The 7,034-nt window shown below is 41.3% G+C and overlaps 1 pseudogene; it reads left to right on the forward strand.

The window, feature by feature from the left end:
* The first annotated feature begins 516 nt into the window (after positions 1-516).
* On the forward strand, positions 517-5,705 carry LOC121825814 (peroxisomal biogenesis factor 19 pseudogene; annotated as a pseudogene).
* The last annotated feature ends 1,329 nt before the right edge of the window (positions 5,706-7,034 follow it).

Here is a 7,034-nt window from a genome sequence, read left to right on the forward strand (position 1 = left end):
TATAGTAGAAATGAAAATGAAAGATATCTTCACAGAAATAGGCAATAACATAAAATGGACATTGCATAAGAAAAATGCAATGGAAATGACAAGGACATGATAGGAGTCATCATTAAAAATGTTTCTGAAAAAGGGAATCAAAGAATTGGATGAAAAAATCTTGTAGATGTTTTCTTTGTGAAATCATTAAGAATAAAAATAAAAGATTTAGGCTTCAAATTTAGGTTTCCTTTCATTCTATCACAGTGTTAATTAGAACAATGAAGGACAACTGAAAGACAATTCACTTACAGATAAGAATTCCTAGGTAGTGTTCCTGTCCTGTGAGAAAACACAGCAGTTCATCACTATGTTTGGCTCTTAAAATCTTTCTTCGCTTTTTTCTGTGATGATCTCTGAGACTTAAGGGCAGGAGATATGACATTAATGTCCAGTTTATGGTTGAGCATTCTACAATTTCTTATTCTCTTTACTTTGACCAGGGTCATTGTGCATATGACTCTGTGTTGTAACAGCATGCACAGGTAATGAAACAAGCCAAAATTAATATATGAATGGGGGACTCACTAATCCTACCCCTAGCTGAGAAGTTATTGATAATTAACAGCTGCTAGGGGAATGAGAGTCATTTTGACTGAGATTCTTGATAGGTTGCCCACATTTCAGTAAATGGTCCTATACCATGTGCATAGGGGCAGCACTTAGTGATTTCTAGAGAAAATTATAAGGGTGTGTTGTAAAGCAGTTTCTTCTAAATGGAAACATTCCCTCCCTCCGGGGTGGGGAGGGGGCGCATAAGACTTTGGAGGCAAACAAAATGCCATGTGTCTAGGAAAGTGGAAACTTGCAAGATTCTCTAAGTCTGCTCCAGCCTTATAGAAGGAGCAAACAACTGCAAAACAGAGGTGACTCTGAATAGCCCAACTGCAGAGAAGACATTCTTGGACTGTCAAACTGCTCCTGAGCTGCCTGGAGTTTGCATAGAGGTCTTGAGGGTTATAGCTTCCAAGTGTAGGTGAAATTTTTGGTGTCCTCCTTGCTCCTGTGAGTTTCCCCTCACCCATACTCCCGTTAGTAAACCCAATAGAAACTCATTTGTTCACCAAGTTGGAATTTGTTGCAATAATTGCACTGGTCTGTTATGGGTTCTCTTTCTGAGGTGAATAGATATGTGTGTTCTGTCTCCCCTGGAAAAAATTTCTCAGAAAAAAAGTGTTTAGTCACAGGTCTTGTGATCTTAAGTTGCCTTTTAAGGTGTTCATTAACCTATGGCCACCTCCTAGGCATATTTTCTTTCTTTGGTGCTGCCTTCCCACCCCACTCCCCTTATGTTTAAATGACTTATGAGTCCCTTTTTCTCTCTACTATACTTTAAAGACCATTTGGATTTTATATTATTGTATTTTTCATGTTTTTAGGTTTTTTTGTTCTTTTTGTTTTTTTTATTTTACATATCAACCAAAGTTTCCCCTCCCTCATTTCCTTCTAGTTCCTTCCCCAACCTCCCCTAGCCCCCCTCATTCACTTCTCTGTTCTCTTCAGAAACAGGAGGGTCTTCCATGGTTATCAGCCAGCCATGGTATATCAAGTTGAGGTGAGACTAGGCACCTCCTATTCTATTAAGGCTGGACTAGGCAATCTGTACAGAGGAAAGGGTCCCAAAAGCAGATAACACAGTCAGAGACAGCCCCTGCTCCCACTTTTAGGAGTCCTACATGAAGACAATTACACAACTGTAACATATGCAGAGGGCCTATGTCAGTCCCATGCAGACTTCCCGATTGTCAGTTAAGTCTCTGTGAGCCCCTATGAGCCCAGGTTAGTTGATTCTGTGAGTTTTATTGTGGTGTCCTTGACTCCTCTGGTTTCTACAATCCTTCTTCCCCTTCTTTTGCAGGATTCACGAAGCTCCACTGTGGGATAGTATTTCTGACACCGAATTGCTACCATTGGTTAATAAAGGAGCTGCTATGGCCTGTGGCAAGGCAGAAGAGAGCCAGGTGGGAAACCCAAGCAAAGAAACAGGGAGAAGGAAGGCAGAGTCAGAGGAGATGCTTTGAGCCACCATTTGAGAAGCAAGATGTAATGGGATACAGGTAAAGCCATAGAACACATGGCAAAACATAGATTAATAGAAATGAGTTGCGTTAAGTTGTAAGAGCTAACTAATGATAAGCCTGAGCCATAGGCCAAACAGTTCGTAATTAATATTAAGCCTCTGAGTAATTATTTTATAAGCTGCTGCAGGCCAGGCAGAGCACAGGAAAACCTGCCTACACTACACCTAATGTTTGACTGTGAGTCTCTGCATCTGTTTCCATCAGTTGCTGGGTGAAGCCCTCTGATGAAAGTTGGGCTTGGCACCAATCTATGAGTATGGCAGAATATTAATAGGAATCATTTCACTGACATTTTTGCCCATTTTGTTTGGTTCTATCCTAGGTGTCTTGGGTACCCAGCCTCTGATTCCTAGCTCTCAGGGGTGAGCTCCCTGTCAGGGTATTATTCTCAACCTGGGCCAGTCATTAGTTGGTCACTCCCACATAGACTTCTGGGAGTTTTCACTGCTCTGGGTTTCTAGCTCATCCCAGAAATACCCCCAGATTCCAGTTGTCTCTCACAGTACCCTCTCCCTCTGTCCTCCATGCACCTGATACTTCCTCCTCCCACCTGATCCTACCTTCCATTACAGCCCCGCCCCCACCAGCAATGCCCATTCTACTTCCCTTTCACAGTGAGATACATGCATCCCCTCCTTGAGCCCTCCTTGTTACTTATCTTCTCTGGTTCTGTGGATTTTAGCACGGTTATTCTTTACTTCAAGGATATTATCCATTTATGAGTAAGTACACATGATATTTGTCTTTCTGAGTCTGGGTTACCTCACTCAAGGTTTTTTATAGTTCCCATCTATTTGCCATCAAAGTACCAGATGTCATTGCTTTTAACATCTGAGTAATACTCCATTGCATAAATGTACCACATTTTCTTTATCCATTCTTCAGTTGAGGAATATGTAGGTTGTTTCTAGGTTCTGGCTATTACAAATAAAGCTGCTATAAACATAGTTGAGCAAATGTCCTTGTGGTATGGTGGAGTGTCTTTTGAGTATATGCCCAGGAGTGGTATAGCAGGGTCTTGAGATAGATTGTTGTAGAATATTATTTTAGGTTTGTTACTTTAGTTTATGTTGCATTTATTTAACTGTAAAGCAGTGCTACTTTGCCTGTCTAAAACACCTGATGGTTTAATAAAGAACTGAATGGCCAATGGCAAGGCAGGAGAAAGGATAGGTTGGGATGGCAGGCAGAGAAGATATAGGAGAAACTTGGTAGGAAGGAATAAGTAGCTAGAGAAGGAAGAGGACTTCAGGAGCCAGCTATCCAGCCACCCAGCCACCCAGCCACCCAGCCACCCAGCCACCCAGCCACCCATGGAGTAAGAGTAAGATTTACAGCCGGGCGGTGGTGGCGCACGCCTTTAATCCCAGCACTCGGGAGGCAGAGGCAGGCGGATCTCTGTGAGTTCGAGGCCAGCCTGGTCTCCAAAGAGAGTTCCAGGAAAGGCGCAAAGCTACACAGAGAAATCCTGTCTCGAAAAAAAAAAAAAAAAAAAAGAGTAAGATTTACAAAAGTAAGAGAATGGAAAAAGCCCAGAGGCAAAAGACAGATGGGTTCATTTAAGGAAACCTGGCTAGAAACAAGCCAGACTAAGGCCAGGTATTCATAATTAAGAATAAGCACCTCAGTGTGTGTGATTTATTTAGGAATTGAGTAGCACCCCCCCCCTCCAAAAGAGCAAAACCAAACAACAACAGTAGATTGATTCCCAATTTTCTGAGAACCCACCATATTGATTTCCAGTGTGGCTGCACAAATTTGCACCTCTACCAGCAGTGGAGTGTTGCCCTTGCTCCACATCCTCTCCAGCATGAGCTGTCACTTGTGTTTTTTATCTTGACAGGTATTAGATGGAATCTCAGTTTCCTTCTCCATTTCTTTTGGTTAATTTTAGTTTTAAATCTATTTTTTAGGTATTAGGATTGCTATACCAGCTTGCTTATTATGTCCATTTGATTAGAAATTCTTTTTCCAACTGTTTACTCTGAGGTAGTGTCTATTATTGGTATTGAGATGTGTTTTTCAAATGGAGCAGAAGGATGAATCCTGTTTTTATATAGTTTCCTGTTACCATGTGTCTTTTTATTTGTGAATTGAGTCCATTGATATTGAGAGATATTAATTACTCCCAGAAACCAAGGAATAAAACACCCATCCAACAAAGACAAACTCAAAAATCAGGGACTAGAACTAATCATCCCAAACCCTGATCCCAGACAAAATCAACAACAGCCGGGGCAATATGGCACCACCAGAGAGCCCAGTTATCCTATGACAGCAAGTCCTGACTATCCCAAGGCAGCTGAAGCACAGAGAAATGACCTTAACACCAACTTTATGGAAATTAAAGAGATCCTTAAAGAGGAAATGAAAAACCCCTTAAAGAAATGGAAGAAAGGACAACCAAAAAATTAGAGAAAATCAACAAATTTTTTAAAGAAAGCCAAAAAAACAACCAACAGGTGAAAGAAACTATTCATGGTTTTAGTTTTATAAGCCCTTCTTATATTTATTTAATATTTTTTCAGACTTTCTCATTATTGAGCAATCTTCTTTGTTTTTTATTCCCATTCTTTCTTCTTTTCATTTATTTGACCTTGCTCAGTTTTTCCTTCCCCACATCCTTCCATATCAATAATCTACTAATTCCCCATTTAGATACAATAATGTCTAATTTTATACCTATTCTGCATCTGCTTTGCCATTTTCTATATTATCATCAGCAGGGATTCATTAGTGGATTTTAAAGAATTTTAGGTGTGACAGCAAGTCAAAGGCAGCAAGATGGTGGTTGCTGTGTAAGGTTAGGATCAAAGCAGACCAGGAGTTGGAGGAGCTTCTGGCAGTTGTCCTTGAGGATTTTGATAAAGTCAACCTCTCCACTGCTCCCGGCTCCCAATCCCAGCTCCCAATGCTTCAGGGCCCCTGAAAAAACCACAAGGAGACACTGCCAAGATGCCCTCTTTACTTTCCAAGAGAAAACTTTCTATGAACAACTGTCTGATAGCTAGCTGACTTCTCAATCAACTGAGGAGTTTAAAGGGGAATGAAAGGAGCTAGCTGAAGAAGGGCCCCACCTATTGGAACAGTACCAAAAGCTCTCAGAGGCAGCCAGGAGAGTGGGCAATGATGCAGATTCTCAACCAGATAATCTTCTTTCACAAAAGAGACATTATGTGGGCAAGCTAAAAAATGCCACTGACCTTCCAAATTCAGGCATGTCAAAAGACAATCTGACCAAGCCTGCTTATAGATGAAAGGGACGATGAAGGAAACTTCTCCACATCATACAGAGTATCATGCAGTACCTACTTTCAAAGAAAGTGCTATACCCATCCCTGAAGAAAGTATTCAGAATCATTGCAGAGTCACCAGGAATGCATTCCTACAGAACAGTTTGAAAGTTAGCAGCAGCAGCACAGTGTCATGAGGAAATATGTAAGCAGTTTGAGGCACCGATGCTCACAGACAGTGAGGCTGCTCACAGACAGTGAGGCTACTCACAGGGCTCCTGTTAAGATGGTGCTAAATCTTATGCAGCAGATACAGGATTTGGGCCATCCTCCAAAAGAGCTAGCTGGGTAGATGTATCTTGGCCTCAACTTTGATCCAGATGCCTTCATTCTACAGGACCCACCAGGTGCCAATGGCAAACATTGTCTGATCATGTGAAACTCAACATGTTTTCTTCCCCTAGTCTCTGCCATGGGGAATATCTGAACTCAGCAGAACCACTGGGAACTTAGGCAGAAATATTATCTCTGGGAGCTGTCTGCCCCAAACTCTCTCTACATCTCATCCAAGACAGCACCATACCAGCTGAAGATTTATTCTATAAGCACTACTCCATCATGGTGTCTGCTGTTAGAAACAGGCCAATTTTTTGCCAGGCGAAGGAATGTATCCTTTTCAGGGAATTTAACTTCTTCTCACTCCCCAAAACAATGTTATATATGGCTGTACTGCTATTTCTACTCTCTCTTTTGGGTCTGCAGAGCAGGCACTGAATTCTAGGACTCTATGCTTCTATTGGACAAGGCATCTAGGAATGAGAAGAAATGTAGTCTGGGCTGGGGCTATAGGTTTATCATCATGCTGCTCCTTGCTTTAAGAGAGACCATTTTGAAATCTCTGAAGGGGAAGAAAGTTTGCACTTGCACTCCTCCATTTGGCTTGGAAGAGAAGCCTTGGGTTTTTCCCATTGATGGATGCTGTACCCTTATTCCCACTTTGCTTCTGAGGACTCAAGTTCTACCTTGATTCTTTCTACAATTGTGTGTGATTTGGTTGAATCTAGCCCTTGATCTTCTTTGCCCCCAACTGTTCTCTTTTCTCTCCCCTTTTAAAATCATTTAGTTCAGTCATTATAAACCTATGCTGTGACAGATGAAGGGCAATCTTGTTTCCTTTCATCTAGTCCTGTACCATTCTTACCAGGCCCATTGCTTCCTCCATGGCATACACATAATTGTAATGTCAGATCTGGTAAATGATTGGCTATTCCATTGTGATGTATTCTGACTTATTTGAGACATCCGATTCCTTAGAATTTTCTGTGTAGCCTGAGTCTTTTCCCTGCAAGCCCCATAAGGCAGTATCTAATAAATATTAAGAAACAAGGGGAAAAACAGAATTTTTGATGTATTTCTGAATCATACAGTTTGATGTTACTATATCACACAGTTTTTCTCTTCCTTCAGTGCTACTGCAAATGTAGTCTACAAGAGCAAGCTTATCAACAGAAGATGCCCAAACAAAAATGAAGACAGAGCCAAACAAACATTTGGAAAAATCACAACACAGAAATAGAAGAAATTGGAAGAAGTGAAAGAATATGATCAAAACACATATTGACACAGAGGAGCCTGAAACACCACCACAGCTGGAAGCAGAGTCTGCCCCAAACTACACACA

The sequence above is a fragment of the Peromyscus maniculatus genome, chromosome X (assembly GCF_049852395.1).
Source record: "Peromyscus maniculatus bairdii isolate BWxNUB_F1_BW_parent chromosome X, HU_Pman_BW_mat_3.1, whole genome shotgun sequence".
Taxonomy (NCBI): domain Eukaryota; kingdom Metazoa; phylum Chordata; class Mammalia; order Rodentia; family Cricetidae; genus Peromyscus; species Peromyscus maniculatus.